Source organism: Mesoplodon mirus, assembly GCF_964341445.2.
Source record: "Mesoplodon mirus genome assembly, chromosome: 6".
Taxonomy (NCBI): Eukaryota; Metazoa; Chordata; class Mammalia; order Artiodactyla; family Ziphiidae; genus Mesoplodon; species Mesoplodon mirus.
Window position 1 is genome coordinate 58,094,423 of NC_138982.1, and position 17,548 is coordinate 58,111,970.

Below are 17,548 nucleotides of genomic sequence, written 5' to 3' on the forward strand. Positions count from 1 at the left end.
TTATTTTTCATTATTCTTCTCCAGCAATGTCTCCATTCCCGTATTTTAAAAATTCATTCATCACATATATTAGTCCCTACTCTGGGTCAGACATTTTGGGTAGCCTACAGTAAAATTGAAGAGCAAAACAGAAAGATGATTCCCGCCCTTATGGAGCTTACAGTCCAATGAGGGGCACACACATTAATAGAATGCAGGTAAGTATATAATTACAAACTCTGGTATGTGCTTCAAAGGTAAGATACAAGGACCTCTGTGGTTCCACAACAGAGAGACTGGTACAGTCAAGGTGCTGGGAGGCTCCCCTGAGGAAAGAATGTTCACTTTGAGATCTAAAGAATGTGTTGGAGTTGGCTATGTGATGGGTATAAATACATCATCACACAAGACTTCCTCTTGTTGCCATGTTGCCCCTAAATCTTGGTCTCCTAACTCAGAAGACCCTTTCTTTCTACCCTACTTGATTGCTCCTTAGCAGTAGTTTATTTCAGAAGTTACATGTTTGAAATTGAATATGGACCCAACGTCTTATTTGTTCTTGTCCCCAGAACCTCTACTGGTTCCCTACTATTAGCTGGATAGAATTAGTAGATTTAATATGGCATTGGAGGCCCTCCATGTCCTGGCTCCAACCTAACTTCCTGGCCTCATCTCCCCCTGCTGTTTTTGTATCCTGTGCTCCAGCCATACCAGCCTACTTGCTATTCCCAGAGCATGCATTAATTTTCATGCCTCTGTGCTTTTGTTCTCACTGGTCTCTTTCTGAGGTGAACTTCCCCTCTTGTATGCACCATTAAACTACCATTCATCTTGCCATGTCTTGCTTTAGGGCCATCTCCATTATGAAGACTTTCCTAATCTCTGGGCATAGTTACTCTATCCTCTAAGTGTTCTCTATAGCTCTTTACTAATAATTCTTTTCCATTCTGCTTTATTAGCTCTTTTCTGACTCCATTAAATTTTAAGATCCTTAAAGACAGGAACCATTAAGAAATCATGCTTCTGCCCTCCAAAGAGCCTATCACAGTACTTTCCCCAAGGCAAGCATTCAATAATTGCAGAATGAATGAATGAATATGCATCATTTTGATCAGGTTATAGGGATACAGTGTGCAGGGACCTTTGCTACCTTTTAGTACATTCAGCATTTAGCATAGTAGGTGGTACCCAATATTGATATTTCACTGTAAATAAACTTAGAGCTTTCATATGTACATATATTAAAAACCACTGAATCTATTAAAATGTTTTGCACGCAAACCTGAATACATCTTTAAGCACTTAACACTACATTATAAATTCTTTGAGACAGGAGTTGTGTCTTCTCTATATCTGTGTATTTTATACTCTAAGATATTGCTTTATATACAAATCACTGATATGAAATATAAGAGTTTACAAACCATTTCTTAAGTTCAAAAGTTATTCAGATAGTTTTCATGTTTATTATATACACGTCACTCTGCTAAGCAATGTGCGAATATGGGTGTATATATACACAGATAGTAGAGCTCTGGGTAAACACAGTTTGCCATGGATTTGGATATGCTGTGAAGGAAGTAATCTATCCTGAAAAGTTATAACCACTTCTAGTAAGTCTTTGTTATAATAACTCAATAATCCTTAACTAGGTCTCAATCTTGTCCTTCAGTATTGCCATCATACACATGTTGCCGCTGTACTTGCTCCCATATTGTTTTTCATTGTATTTGAAGATGATGAAAATGATGACTATCTGTGTGGAGTTGTGAAGCCAAAAAGCTGGAAGTAGAATTGATGGTCATAAAGTGACAGATGATTAGAGCTAGAAGGGGCTAGAAGACTCGTGAGTCCAGCTCCTTTGTTCTACAGGAGAAGCAACTGAGGTTGAAGTTCACACTCTTGCCTTTGTATCTCATGATGCTCAACTTTGGGGAGTCAGAAGTTTAAAAAGGGGACTTCACAGATTAAAGGAAGCAAAAAGTTTACTGACTGTTTTTTCTCGATGGTTTCATCCAAACAGCACTGTTCCAGAACACACCTGTTGGATCCCAGTCAGAGCTTAGTAAGCACACACTTATTTATACCACAAATGACATCATCCATCCATCCTGGAAGCCATAGTGCTCACCCCCACGGCTTCTCAGCAGTTGCTAAGATGTCCCCTGATTTCATCGACCTCTGTGTGTCTCAGAGCCTTGACCTTTAAGCCTCCCTGGTGCCAGAATGTCTGCAGCTGTAGGATCAAAGACCCTCAAGGGAAAAATCCACTCTAACCAAGATGGAGATGGGATGAGTTATTAGGAAAACCAGCTATATACCCCGGAACCCTTGTTCATCTGGAAAATGCCTGAACTGTAACCCATATATAAACATCAAGCCCTAAGACCTAAACACAACACAAGCCAGAGACAGAGTCTCCTGCCTGCCAGGCCAGAGCCACATTCCACCTGCCTCCAAAAGAATTTGATGTGCCCAGCACATAGTAAATGCTTAATAAATATCTAAAATAAATGAGTGAATGAATGAGGTGGCATGTAATGAAAGAAATGAATTTGGCAAAATTATGAGCAAAAGATCAAGTGAGAAGTTAAAAATTTTTAAATAGGGGGTCAGATATTTAAGTGTAAGTCCTAAAATAAAATCTAAATTTTGTTTCTAGTTTACTGACAATCAAGGCAAAATGGCAATTGCAGTGGGCTTCACCTAGTTCTTATTGTGGAAAAGAATAAGTCATTCCAGAGCATCAAGTTTTCCTCTCTTCCCTATCTCTTGGGAAAAATGTCGTGTGAGAAATCTTTCTACTACACCGAAGTGTCATTTATGTCTTGAGGAAATGTGAAGATCCTTCTTTGGTTTGCAGCCAAAATGATTTTTTTGGCAACAGTTTGGTAATTTTCCTCCCAAGTGGTGGTCGTCCAAAGTCTCTGCTTAAAGAGAGTAACTCCATTTTGGTTACCATCCCCTGGCTGCCTGTAACTGCTGGTTCTTCACAATCCTCAGCCAGGACCTACTGTTTGAAGCTGAACCTCAGAGAATTCTTAAAATACTTTCTAAGCCCCCTCTACTTACAGATGCCCTTCCTACACTAGTCTTGTGGACCTGGATGCTAGGATATTTTTGCAGTACTATACTTAGCACGGCTTATAATCCTGGACCATGTTATCTCAGGCGCCCCCTTAAGAATCCCTTAACAAATAAAGTAACCTGAGCAGAATAAAATCCTTGTTGACTGATTGATCTGAGACTTGCAGTGCACTCGGCCCAGTTTTGCTTTACAGCTCTCTGCTCCCTCCCTCTCAGTCTGTCCATTCCACTTAGATATTTTCTCCTGTTTACAGCCAAGCTCCGTATTTTGCCTGGTGTTGTTCATTATCTCCATAATAGCGTCCATCTCGCTATCTGCAGTCATAATTCACCTTTGAGCTTATCTTCTTTATGATATTTGCCAAACAAAGCATGTGAGGGTTTGCAACTTTAAATTCATTTTTAGCCCTGGCACATATTTCTTTTAGTCCCAGAATTTAGGGGCTAAATGGACCTTACAATTAATTTTGCCTCCTTGGTCTTATAGATAAGAAAACTTAGGAGACCCCAAAAGATGAAATGATTTTGTTTTCAGTCCTTAGCCTGGTAAGGATTGAACCCATTAAAACTTCTTTGTGGTGTTTATTTTCTGTATCCTCTCTGTTTTGTGGACTAGGAGATTTAATTTTCCAATTCTTAGCACCTTGTCCTCTGGCCGGTACCCTGCATATTCTTAATCGATAATAAATTCATGAACTAAGTGAAATGATATCATCATCATTTATTTATATTTTACTTCAACCTGAAAAGAATTAATGCATTAATAAATAAATTAGGGTCACTTTAAAGTAAAAATAAAATACGTAAAAACTTTATCATTTGGTTATTTCAAGGCAGAACTGATAACAGGTGAGTTTTTTCACTGTTCTACATCAGTCTCATCATTATAGCATATTAAGTACAAACACCTTTTTTCACCTATCAATTCTGACAACACTTTGTACTAAAAATATCTGTTTTAATACTATGAATTTAAAAAGCCATCATTATTAGGTAAACAACCTATCCGATGGGTAAATTCCCTTTTTGAGGATGCCCAATGGGCAATGAGGGTCTTGTTTATGATAAGTAGAGAAAAGAAAAACAATTCAGCCTGTGCATAAGCTTCTACAAATAGGAGATGTGAGACGTGTTCAGAACAAAGAAGGGGTCATCCTTAAAAAACACAGGAAGCTTTGATCTTTTTCCCTGCCTAGAGCAAGGTGAAAGGGTAGAGTCTTAAACAAGTCTGATCTGTGTATTTAAGTTAAATGACAGTTTCAACATGTATGGGCAAGCAAGCAGAAGGGTTACTCAAATGGCAGAAAGTACCGGCTCTAGACCCGGTGACTATACAAATACACCAAATGTAAAATAAATTCCTTTTTATTCCTCATAGGTTTAACTATAGGAAATAGTGAGTCCTCAAAAGGGGGTGATTAGATAGTATAAGACTGCAAATTTGGCAGAGTAATAAAACCCCAGTAATTTCAGACATTTTACATTATTGCCCATGATTTAAAGTTCTGTACTTTTTTCTAGGCCTGTTATGCTTCCTAGGCTTGTGACCACTGATACTTTTGACAGACCTTGGAAACAGTGACTCATTTATGAAGACCCACACATTTGAGAGAACACCCACAGGATAATGAAAGGAAGGTGTGACAACTATGCTTGTTTTGACTCATCCTGGGGGAATGTATAAGCCCTTCAGATATTTGCACATTTTTCCAGAGATAGCATATTTGTCACTACAAGGTCCATCCAGTTACTATGTAATGATTTATAGATGTAAATGCTGTGTAAACTGTGTCTCAGAGCATCTCTGACATCTACCCACTCTAGTGCTGTAGAGAGCTTAAATCTGTTTGGCAAACCTAGCATAGTACCTAGAAACATTGCTTCTAATGTAGAAATCCATCCTGGTTCTAGGACTTTTCATTTCTGAGATGATAAGTGTTTGATTTTTTGGTAGTAGAAACTTGTCACTACTGATCACTCTCCTCCACTGACATACAAGTGAGTTAGTATAAATTCTGTTTTGAAATGGACAAAAGAAGCATCAAGAAGCTGTCTTTTTCTGTCATATCTGCAGTCTTTGCTTGGTAGATTCCACTACCTCCCAGGAGAATCCAGAAGGAAGATAAGGAGAAGAAAAATGACAGAAGATGATAAGGCTGGACCCCTTCCTTCGTTGTTTACGAGCACACCTGTGGTTTCCAGAAGGGGCATGGTAACGATAAGTCGAGGGAATAGACAGGCAGTACTCACCAGCTACTCAGCCACTGGATCCCGTGTCCAAGGCAGAAACCCAATTATTGAACCAAGTCGCAAGGCCACACATGGACAAGCAAGGGCGATTTGGTGTGGAGTCCCAGGGGGTTGGTCCCAGCTCTTAAATAATTCTTGCCTCAGTCGTGTCTCTAAACTGGTCTGAAGGACTGGAGCAGGTCTGTCTGCATGTGGAGTCCAGAGCAGGGTCTACCATCTGGGGAACAGTAGGGCCACTATAGTTATGTGACTTGTGCACGAAAGCATCTGGCCGGGCTGAAACCTAGCCCAGAGGTCATACTCGCCAAGCTAGGTGCCTCAAACCCCTTGTGTTGGCATATTGGAAGCACCTGTTCACAAATCCCCAAAGGACTCCCTACTGCTGAGGTGACCCAGATAGGAGGCAGATTTGGCCCAGAACTCACAATTAGGCAGGTCCTCGAATTCACACTTCTAGAGATATGCCCCAAGATGTTATGTCTACAGTTACAGAGACACCCAGGATTGAAAGGAGAAGACTGGTTCATCATTTACCTTCAAACTGTGTCCCATTGCAAGATCATCTGTCACTGGTTGTGAGACATCTGTGTGAATCCGAAAAAGGCAGATCTAGTCCTGAACCAGCAACCATGGTTTGATAATCGGAGAGTGAGCTAGCTTTGAATCCCGCTCTGCCTTTGGCCAACCTGCACAATTGCCCCTGGTGGCTCTGCCTATATGTCAATTTTAAAAATAATCTGGAAATCACTTTGCAAGTGGCAAAATTATATATATATTTTTTGTCTAAAGTACTAAATACTCTAATAACTAAAAAATTCCACAAGTTTTGTAACAATGTTTTAGCACATCTTTATCTTAAATATATCAGGACTGTCATTAAATAGAAGTGGCCTGGGTCTCTTTCACTCTCTCACTGACCCCTGGGAAGCCCCAGCCAAGGAACAGGAGGGAGGGTGGCAGGAGCTGGAACGAGGCAGGCCTGACACCTTCCATGGCAAACACTGCAGCTAACTAAGGCAGCTTGTCAGCTCTAATCATTTTTCCTGCAGGAAATGTCATTGCTTCATTGCATTGCAAGAAAATGATGTCATAGCGTGGGGTCCTGATCCATTTCCTGACTTTTAACCTGAGTCTTGTAACCTTTTTCAGCTGCATCGTACCCAGGAAAAATGAAACACATTGTATGTAAAGGCCAGTGTGTCTCATTAAGGCCTCTGAGGCTCCAGGATGGGGGTAACTTCTGCATATATATTAATGATCAAAGTACAGTTTTGTTTGGGGGTCACGTCCTGGATATGGCACGGGCCCAGGACCCAGGAAAGTAAATAGTCTTCAGGATGTGTCTGTAATTTCTTGGCAGAAACCTTTCCTATATTGTGTTTAATTAGTGGGGACAATGTTAAATTTAATTAGGAAGGCTTGCTTAGTTTTTGCTTTGTGGTGGTGGTCTTTGCTGTTAAGCTCTGTGTGAAAATGAGTAATGGTCCCCGAACTGATATTTAAAATTTTACACTGCATTTGTGTCTCCATGTCTTAGGACTGGTTACAACCCCAGACTAAATGACATTATTAAGCTATTTCCTGGAATGTCAAGGGTTGAAATTGCCCTGTCAAGAACGACTCTGTTCTTTCAGGGTTTCAGAGAGCAAGGGCTCGGATTGCATTCTTGCTCTGTTATTATAAGTTTTTCCCTGGCAGGAAACCGCTGGATCTCAGAAAATTTGCATATATCCAACGAGAGTGATCCGCTGTATAGAGGTTTTCAAGATTCCATGACAACACTGTGGAAGAATCTCATATGGGGAAAGGGGATTTTTTTTTTGCTTTCCCTAAGCCCCATTTTAAATAGTTTCCTTCCCACAAGCTGATGTGTCCACATTCAAAGAATTATAAGTAACCCAGCCTATTTTCCCGCCTTGGCGTCTGTCATTAGCCCAGTAATATCAACAGCCCCACAAAACTGAGAACAGGCTGTTTAAAGTAAAAGTGCCTTATTCCTTCCAGTCGGTAAATCGGACTTTTTCTGGGCGTGTGATGGTGAGCATTAACCATTTAGTTTCCCCAGGCAAGGGCGTAGCAAAATGTCTACCCGTGTCTTTGTACATGCGAGACCAAGAAATAACCACATATATTCCTTGATATCTGATTAACAATTTATACAAGGGATTCCAGTTAACCTAAAGCACTTGGTATTGGTCTACTTCTCTTATGTATCCACTTAGGATCCTCAGAATTGTGCACATTTTGCTGAGAGCCTCTTGCAAAAGTTCCAGGAAGCAATTATTGGAATTCACTGGTTCAATGGTTAGTGCTGGGGTGGCTGGAACTCCAACCGTTGATAAAATGCCCAAGAGTCACCTTAAATCCTTTCGGAACAGAATAAGATATAAATAAGAAAGCAAAATGTAAGTAAATAAGTAACCATGGTGTCCAATTCTAGCTGGGAATGCTCCATTAATATTAAAATTAATTCAGACAGTATACTGATAAATTTGAAATCCCTACTTGTGTAATCACCAGGCCCGGGAATACATATCTTATTGCTGTATTAAGTGACAGATAAACATGTGTTGATTGAAGAGCTGAGCACTGGGAGGCACCTAAAGGGCTTCCATACACCAGCAATTGAGCTGTGTGTCCTTGAACATGTCACTTCGCCTCTCTGAATGTTATACTTTCCATTTGTAAAATGAAGGTATTAAATACTATTATGTCTAAGGTGTCATGTCTAAAATTTTCTGTACTTCTCCATTTTCAAAAGAAAGGGCTTGGGCTTCCCTGGTGGCGCAGTGGTTGAGAGTCCGCCTGCTGATGCAGGGGACACGGGTTCGTGCCCTGGTCTGGGTGGATCCCACATGCTGCGGAGCGGCTGGGCCCGTGAGCCATAGCCGCTGAGCCTGTGCGTCCGGAGCCTGTGCTCCACAACGGGAGAGGCCACAGCAGTGAGAGGCCTGCGTACCGCAAAAAAAAAAAAAAAAAGAAAGGGCTTTATATAGACTCATATCAAAGGCATCTAATAAATGTGTTGAATGAACCAATATCACTAGACAGTAATTTTGAGCGCTAAGGGTGTGTTAGACTTTCTGCTGTGTGCTTGACCCATATAGTATCATTGAATTCTCTCAGCAAGTCTGGGAATTAGCTATGCCCATCAGCTCCATTTGATCAGAGAGGAAACAGAGGCTATTGCCTAAAATGACAGAGGGCCAGGATCTGAATCCAGGTATTTTTCATTCCAAAATTGCACCCACTTTCTGCTACACTACACCAGTGAGTCTGAATCCAGGTATTTTTCATTCCAAAGTTGCACCCACTTTGTGCTACGCTACACCAGTGTGTCTCAAACTTTAGTGTGCTACACAATACCAGTGCATCTCAAACTTTAGCCCTCACCTGGAGGAGGGCTTCCAAAAGCAGATTGGTGGACCCAACCCCAGAGTGTCTAGTTCTTACAAGTTCCCAGATGGTGCTGATGCTTCTGACCTTGGAACCACATTTGAGAACCACTGTACTGTGCTCTCAGGGGCTACAGATGCAGGACTGAGACACAGAGACACAGAGGTTATAAGAAGCAGGTCTCTAGCCAAGACAAGAAAGACATTTTACATTTAGAACCACTCAGCAGCTGACTGGAGTTGCCACTTAGGAATGGCTGAGCTGTCAGGGGCATATGAATCTTGGGACATTTGATGAAAAATTAGTCTAAAGTGCCTCTAATAAGATCTCTTCCAATTAATTAAGTAGTTTGTCTTAAGTGCCAAAGACAAGCTATAGAGAGGTCAGGAGGGAGGACCACAGTCCCCCTGCAGGAGAGCCTTCTCATTATCCCCACAATTCAGTTTTAATTGTGTTTTGAAGATTTAGAGTCACTTTGATAATGGCAATGAAGAAAGGGTGTGAAAGCATTTCCTTAATTTGGGTAATATGAAATTACAGTTCAATGAAACATCACACAGGGAACAAGAGGAATTTAAAGAAAACATTCATTCACTTCCAATTTATATTTCAGATTTAAAAATTCTATGACAACAGTGACATAATTTCAATTTTTGTATCACAGCATATAAATCAGAAAAAACAAGGTTAACCATCAAAAAGGGCTAAAGTGTACAACTACTTCAATTTTTTATTTTATAAGAACATAGAGGAAAAATGTTTAAAGATCAAAATTATTTCAGAAATATTTCAAAATAATGGTCACAAAGACGACAAATTTAAGAGGAATATTGCTTCAAACTTATTGTCCATTCTTTTGACCCTGGGAAGGAAAAAAATACAATAGTGTTTATTTCTACAATTTATCAAAGAAAATAGAGTGCCATTTCTGACATTTAATTTAGCCTTTTTTATGTCACAGGAGCCCGATGAAGAATGACTCGAGTAACAGCATCATGGTACCTCTTAAGGATTTAAGAGGAGTCACCAGAGAGAACAAAATTGGTGATACTGGTGGAGGGGGATGGCAGAGATATATAAAAAAAGAAATATATGTGTAATAAAATATCTGGCATAAGCATGAAATGGTCCAGAAGAACCATTACTTTTGTAGACAGGGGCTGCCTAAAGAGTAGGGAGTCTCTCTGTTGACTATCTCTTTTGGTGGTTTGCTGTTTGTTTTGTCTGGTTTGGACTGGTTTGGGGTTTTTCAAAACTTACAGAAGCCTAAAGGGCACTTTCTGAAATCTTTGACTGAGTCAAGAATTTAATTTGATTAGCAGTGAGGGGAAGATAGCAAACATTTCTTGAGGCCTATCAAATACCATGCTCAGTGTAAAGGCTCTTAATAGTAATTCTTTCATTTCATTTTGCAACATGTGAGGTAGGTGTTATCTCCATTTTACCAACAAGGACCTTAGGCTCAGAGAGGTTCAGTATTCATTTGCTCAAGGCTACTCAGATAGTACATGACAGAAGAAGCAATTACCCCTCAAACTGTCTGATTTCAAAAGTACCGTATCAGGTTCTCTCTGTTTCATAATGCTGAAAGCAATTCTTCATTAAACCACTGCTCCTTGGTATGGAAATTCAAATCTACTTTTTCTATGTATCCCTTTCTGGAGATTCTTTTTGGATTCCATGACCATAGTAAATTTCCCCATGACATGTGAATTGTCTCTAAATTTAAAATATTCCTGCTGTAGGTTTAGGTAAGATTTTAGCTATGGCTAGGAAGACATAAAAATGACATCTAGTATCGCAACCTGCTTCTCTTTTCCTCTTTTGATTCTCACACTCCCAGTCCCACCTTTCTTGCTCACCTTAGACAGTCCCTGTCCTCGAGGAACTCACGTTCTCAGAGAGGAGTTGAATACACATGATGTCATGCAAAGGAGCTTGGCTGTATCCTGAGAGTGAAGGGGAGCCGCAGAAGGATTTAAAGCAGGGGAACGATAAGCACAGATTTGAACCTGAGAGCTCCTTCTAGAGCCTGTGTGGAGGATACTTTTTAAGAAAGACAGACCGGAAGCAAAGCAGTCTGAGTGAGAGAATATGGGAGCCAAACCAGGGTTGTCACCGTTGGTACAGAGAACAGAGGACACATTAGAGAAATACCTGAGAGGTACAGTTGTCAGGATACAGTGATGGACTCAGGTGTATGGAGTCAAGGATGACTCCAGGTCTCAGGCTCGTCCTGAGTATCTTGAGTGTTGGCAACTGAGCTGCAGATACAGGAAGAGGAGCAGATGTTGAGGACAAAGAGATGATGCACTCCACGATGAGCACCTGGAGTTTGATGTATCTGAGGGACACCAGAAGAGTGTCTAGAAAACAGTCAGATGTAGAGCTCATTAGAGCAGGAGAGGGGACTGGGCTACAGATGTGGATGTGTGAGGTGCCAACCCAAAAGTCGTAAGTGAGGGTACCAGTCTTTAAGTGGTGAGCAGAGCAGAGGGCCTTTCGGAGGAGACTGAGGAGGAAAAGCCATGGAGAAGGAAGAGAACCAAAGAGAATGGTGCATGGAAGTCAAGGGAGATAATTTCATGAAGAAAGCAGTCAAGGAAGATGTGGATTGAAAAGAGACCATTGGGCTTGGCTATCTATAGGTCATTCATGGCCAATCTTTGCCATGGGAGATTCAGTAGAAGAAAAGAAGAGATACATTGTTAAATTAGTTCAGCCGAGATTGAAACTGTCTTATAGCCCATGCCCTTCTGCACTAGGTTTATTATAAACTCAAAGCAAGGTATAATTGATTTTTGGTATGCAAACAACTTGATGGAGTGTCCAATGGCAAATTTGAGTACCTCATTGGCTAGAATCCCAGGTAGAAGTCCTCTGATTTCTTCTATTAAGTTCTTACAATAATTTTTTTAATGATGAGATATAAAACTGAATATTTACCTTAAGTAACAAGAGTGGGACTCACACATTAAATCCAATCACTCTGTCTTGTCTCTCATGGTCCAGAACCCCTTAGCATCTTCCTGGACTCCTCCTTTGTCCCACATGCTACCTGTTATGAAGTCCATTGATTCTACTTCCTAAATATCTCTCAAATGTACCACCTCTTCTCACGCCCACTATCACTACCTAACTCAGGTCTCGTTATTCCTCATCTGGGCTTTTGATCCTCCTGGCCCAAGTCTCATTTCCCCTCAGTCCTTATAAGTCAATGGCGCGCCAGAATGTGTTTTGCTCATTTTTCTGTACATTAGCATGATATCTGGCTCATAGTATATGCTCAATAAATGTTGAGGAGCAAGGATAAATAATGAATATTATATTTAGGGCTTTAGGTTCATAAGTCTTGATATGTGACAAGAGAGAAGTCATTTCTGGTGAACAGAAGATACTCCTCTTGTCCAATAGGTACTAATTACTGTCCAGAACCTGGTAATTCTATTGCTTTAACAAGGAGCTTTCTGTTTCATCCAGGACTCTACGTTAATTATATGATATAAGAGAATAAATAAAATTTAAGAACAATCTTTTTGCAAATAAAATAGAGTCATAAGCTTCCTATTCAATTATATAATGCTGTTTTTTGTTTTGTTTTTTTTTAATTTTTTAAATTGAAGTGTAGGTGACTTACAATATTGTGTTAGTTTTAGGTGTACAGAAAAGTGATTCAGTTATATGTATATATATATATATATATATATATATATTTTTTTTTTTTTTTTTTTTTTTTTTTTTTTGCTTTACGCAGGCCTTTCACTGTTGTGGCCTCTTCCCGTTGCGGAGCACAGGCTCCGGACGCGCAGGCTCAGCGGCCATGGCTCACGGGCCTAGCCGCTCCGCGGCATGTGGGATCCTCCCGGACTAGGGCATGAACCCGTGTCCCCTGCATCGGCAGGCAGACTCTCAACCACTGCGCCACCAGGGAAGCCCTGTATATATATTTTTTCAGATTATTTTCCATTATAGGTTATTACAAGATATGCAATATTGTTCCCTGTGTTAGACAGTAAATCCTTGTTGCTTATCTATTTTATGTGTAGTAGTTTGTATCTATTAATCCCATACTCCTAATTTACCCCTCCCTCACCTTTCCTCTTTGGTAACCATAAGTTTGTTTTCTATGTCTGTGAGTCTGTTTCTGCTTTGTATATAGATTCATTTGTATTATTGCTTAGATCCCACATAAAAGTGCTCTCATATTTGTCTTTCTTTTTCTGACTTAATAATCTCTAGGTCCATCCATGTTGCTGCAAATGGCAATATTTCATTCTTTTTTATGGCTGAGCAATATATAATACTAAGTTTTTAAAAAGACAATCAAGAAGGTATTTCTGGTTGGTTTGATATGACAGATTGAACATGGAGCAAAGAAAGGTGCTTTACTCAAGCGGTTACAGTGCGCTGTGGATTTGTGACAACTCTCAAGCCTCGCTCGAGTACCGTTGCTGGTGTCTATCACTTCTTGAGCTGGCATAGCAAGGCCATGTGGTGCACCCCAGTGACACATCAGTGTGGCTTAGGACAGCTAGAGAGCCACCCATTGCTGCTGACAGTCCTCCCTTCTGAATGGTAATCTTCTCAAATGAAATAAAGTTTTCTTTCAAAATCACAGACTGAGAAAGATCTGGCAAGGTCTTTGGAGGTCGGCTGCCCAGCCCTGTGGTCTCAGAGATGAGGAAGCTCAGGTGCACGACTACTGATGTGTGCAGGGGGCACTGCTGCCTCGTCCACTGTCCTCTCTGGTTCCTAGACTCGGGTCTGAGAGCGAAAGTGTCGTCGTGTCATTCCTCACCCACCACGGCTCCCGTTGTGTTTCACCCTCATTATTTCCTCTATTTCTCTCCCTTTTTTCATCTGAGGGGTGAACTCAGGCATCCAATAGTAGCTGTCATGTATTCTCCTCTTTAATTAATAAAATTTAAAGTATCCAACCAACATTGCTACACTCCTAAATGGTTTTGTACTCACAGATTAGCACCATCACAGTCATTCTGAAATATTCACTAGTATAAATCCAGTTTTCTTTGTTGAAAACTGACTTTAAACGATTGTAGAGAATGGAGGCTTCTGAGTTCTACTCAAGTTTCTGCCCTGTTATGAAACAAAAATTTCTTCTTTCTTTTAAATCTATTTCTAATTTTTAAAAACATGACATTTAAAACATTTAAAATTTGTTAAAAATTATATTCATAGTAAGAACATTTTAGATTAAGAGTAAGGGGCAAGGAAAAAAGTCTACTAGGATATTTTATATTAAAAGATAATGTCAGGGCTTCCCTGGTGGCGCAGTGCTTGAGAGTCCACCTGCCGATGCAGGGGACACGGGTTCGTGCCCCAGTCCAGGAAGATCCCACATGCCGCGGAGCGGCTGGGCCCGTTAGCCATGGCCGCTGAGCCTGCGCGTCCGAAGCCTGTGCTCCACAATGGGAGAGGCCACGACAGTGAGAGGCCTGCGTACCGCAAAAAAAAAAAAAAAAAAAAAAAAAGAAGATAAGTCAAAACGAAAATATGTTGAAGCTCACAACAATTTATAAAGTAAAAATGGACAAAAAGCAGTTCTCTGGTAACTAACCCCTCCCCACCTACTGCTCCTTCTTTGACAAAATATCAAGCTTTTTTTAACACATTACAAAGGATACTTTTCCTCTCTTAGTAACTTGCTATCACCCTTGTTATGGTCCCACTGATTTAACAGAATGAAAATATCCTGGAGAAAATAGCTTCCATTTCTAAAATATGAGTTAATTTTTGTCTGTGAGAAACATAAGAAAAATTGTCCATGAAAATCATGACTATGCCAAGTCACCTGGAGTACGTAAGACTGGAGATGCATGACCTAAGATGTGTGGTCCAGTAGCGAGGAGCCTGGTCTCTAGGCCCTTCAAGACCTGGGAGAGAACCCTGACCCTACATGGCCCCCTTGACATCCTCATCTGTGAAATGGGGTCAATGAGCTTTGGAGTGTTGTCAGGAATAAAGTAGGCAAATAGTAACTGTCCAATAAATAACACCTACAATTATTCTTCTATCACCCAGTTTTATGTCACCATTATTATTATTCCAGAGAAAATTATGAGATAGAAGGAATAGTAATGCCCTGAATTGCAATTATTTTTCTAGATTCTGATTTTTCGACTGACCACTTTGAGGTGACCACATAATAGAATTTGTGAGGAAGAAATACAGTGGATTCTTACAGTTGCACGGTACTGCTTGAGTTTTACTGGATCTACCTGAGGGGGTTATTTCCCAGAAGCACCAGAAACACCTTGCTATAGCCCAATGTGGGACCTCAGAACTTTAGGTTAAGAGTCATGGCAGAATTTCTTTCAAAACACATTTCTATTGCTAATGATGCAGAGTACTTCTGCTGAAAGATTTGGAACCAGTATATTGCTGTTAATTTGCCTTTTGTTTGTCCTCCACTGATAAATAATCTGTCCCCATGTTTTAAACTGCATTTAGAGGGTTTACCTACATCTTTTATGGCAAATATTTCTCAGTTCATTGAAAAAAAAAATAAAACCATTGTATCACATGAGAAGGAGAAAATATTTTCTTTCCCCCTTTCATTAAAAAAAAACCAACCCCAAACATAACAATGAATAATGAAAGGAAAACAAACGAAGCCATTCCATTCCATGGAGGAGGGGCAGAGTAGCTGCAGGGGACAGCTGCAGCGCGTCTGGCGTCCCAATTCTTTCCTTTCTCATCACTTTATTACTTACTGGACCAAGAATGTAGACAATTTCAGCTACGGTTGTTATGCATTTTAGTTTTTCAACTTAATTCTGTGTGGTGCTCATTTGCCCGCTGCACTGAGTCCTAAGCCCGCAGGGTCGCTTCAGTGTGTTGCATGGAACCACACAAACAGGGGTCTCTTAGTCCTCTCCCAGCTCCACCCCTTCCCACGAGGCCCTTGAAATTTGGAAGGACTCACTGTCTTAGTCAGCCTGGGCTGCTATAGCACACTACCATAGACTGGATGGCTTAAACAACAGACATTTCTCACAGTTCTGGAGGCTGGAAGTCCAAGATCAAGGTGTCAGAAGATTCAGTGTCTGGTGGGAGCCCACTTCCTCGTTTGTAAACGGTCCCCTTCTTGCTGTATACTATCACGGTGCAGAAAGACAGAGCACACTGGTCTCTTCTTTTTCTTATAAGGGCACTAACCCCATCACGGGGGCCCTGCCCTCATGACCTCATCCAAATCTAATTACCACCATCACAGCGGGGGTTAGTGCTTCAATGTAGATTTTGGGGGTGACACAAACATTCAGTCTGTAGCACTCACACCATGCTTTTGTGAGTGTTTGTCAAAATCATCAAACCCTTCATGCCTCTTTCAAGCATTAGACCTCTGGTTTTAGTTGGGCACCAGTTGACTGCATGCTCATACACTGTCACTGTGTTACCTTCAGTAAGATGCTATCAACTGTTTATGTCCCCTCCTAAATCCATATGTTGAAATCCCAATCCCCACTGTGATGGTATTTGGAAGTAAGTCATTTGGGAGGTAATTAAGTTTAGATGAGGCCATAAGTGTGGGGTCCCCATGATGAGATTAGTGTCTGTAAAATATAGGAGACAGAGAGATTGCTCCTCTCTCTAGGAGCAAGCCCAGGAAAGGCCTTGAGAGCACACAGTGAGCAGGCAGCCATCCACAAGCCAGGAAGATAGGCCTCACCAAAAACCAACCATGCTGGCACTTTGATCTTGGACTTCCAGTCTTTGGAAGTAAATAAATGTGTGTTGGTTGAGCCACCCAGTCTACGGCATTTTTTAATAGCAGCTTGAGCTGACTGGGACACAAGATGACTTCAATTCTACTGAACTGAAAAGGCACAGGAAGGAAGAAATAATGAATGTGGTGATTCCTAAAGGGGTGCTTGATTCATTTTTGAAAACATGTTTTTAAACTTGCAGAAACAAACCCTTACGAGGGAATATTTTTCATCATAATATTGACTGTTATGTATAGATCTGAAAAAATTGATTTTGTTTTACAGTACAACCACAATTTCCCCCAAATCCTCCTTCAAACCATCACTTTTTCTTTTTTACAAATTTTCATAGCTCTTGAGTTTCCTGTTATGTACTATATTTACATAAAAGAATTTTACTTTTCAGGCAGACACTTAAAAGTGGGCAGGTTTTAAAAGCATTTTCAGTGTTCTGTTTATATGAAAAAAGTGTGAATCAGCAGCATATTTCACAGTGTTTATTAATAGTTTTAAATAAAAATTTAAAAATATTACTTATCCCTTTCAGCACTGTAGGGAATCTAACAACATAACTACACAGAGGTTCATTAAAAGTAGAATCACTATGTAGAATTCTGTATCCCAGCAAACAATCCACCTTTCTTTCTAAGAAAGTTACGTGTTTTCTAGAATTTTGATAAACAATGCATTTATTTCACTGCTAGAAATTGTGCCTAATGTAGCTGAGATTTCTGCATGGTAACAAAGGTTTGTTCAGGCTTCATGAGCTCCTTTTGGTCTTGGGGCAACAGTGGTGTATTTATTAATACAGGACATCATATCCTATTATGTCAGCCACTCATCCTCGCTAACGAAACGTGATCTGCCACCCCTATGGATTAAGTGGTGTCAAGTCATCCAAGAATGTTCACCAAAGACATGCTTATTAAATTTATCTAGAACTCTCACCCAAACTAGTGCTGCATTTTATGCAAATGGGAAAACTGAGATTCTGTCCAGAATTGATACTTAGTGCTAGGAAGAGAATTTTCATCAGGATCTCTTGGGGGCATGTGTTAAAAACGCATGTTCCCTGCCTCCAACCCCAGAATTTCTGACATAGTGGG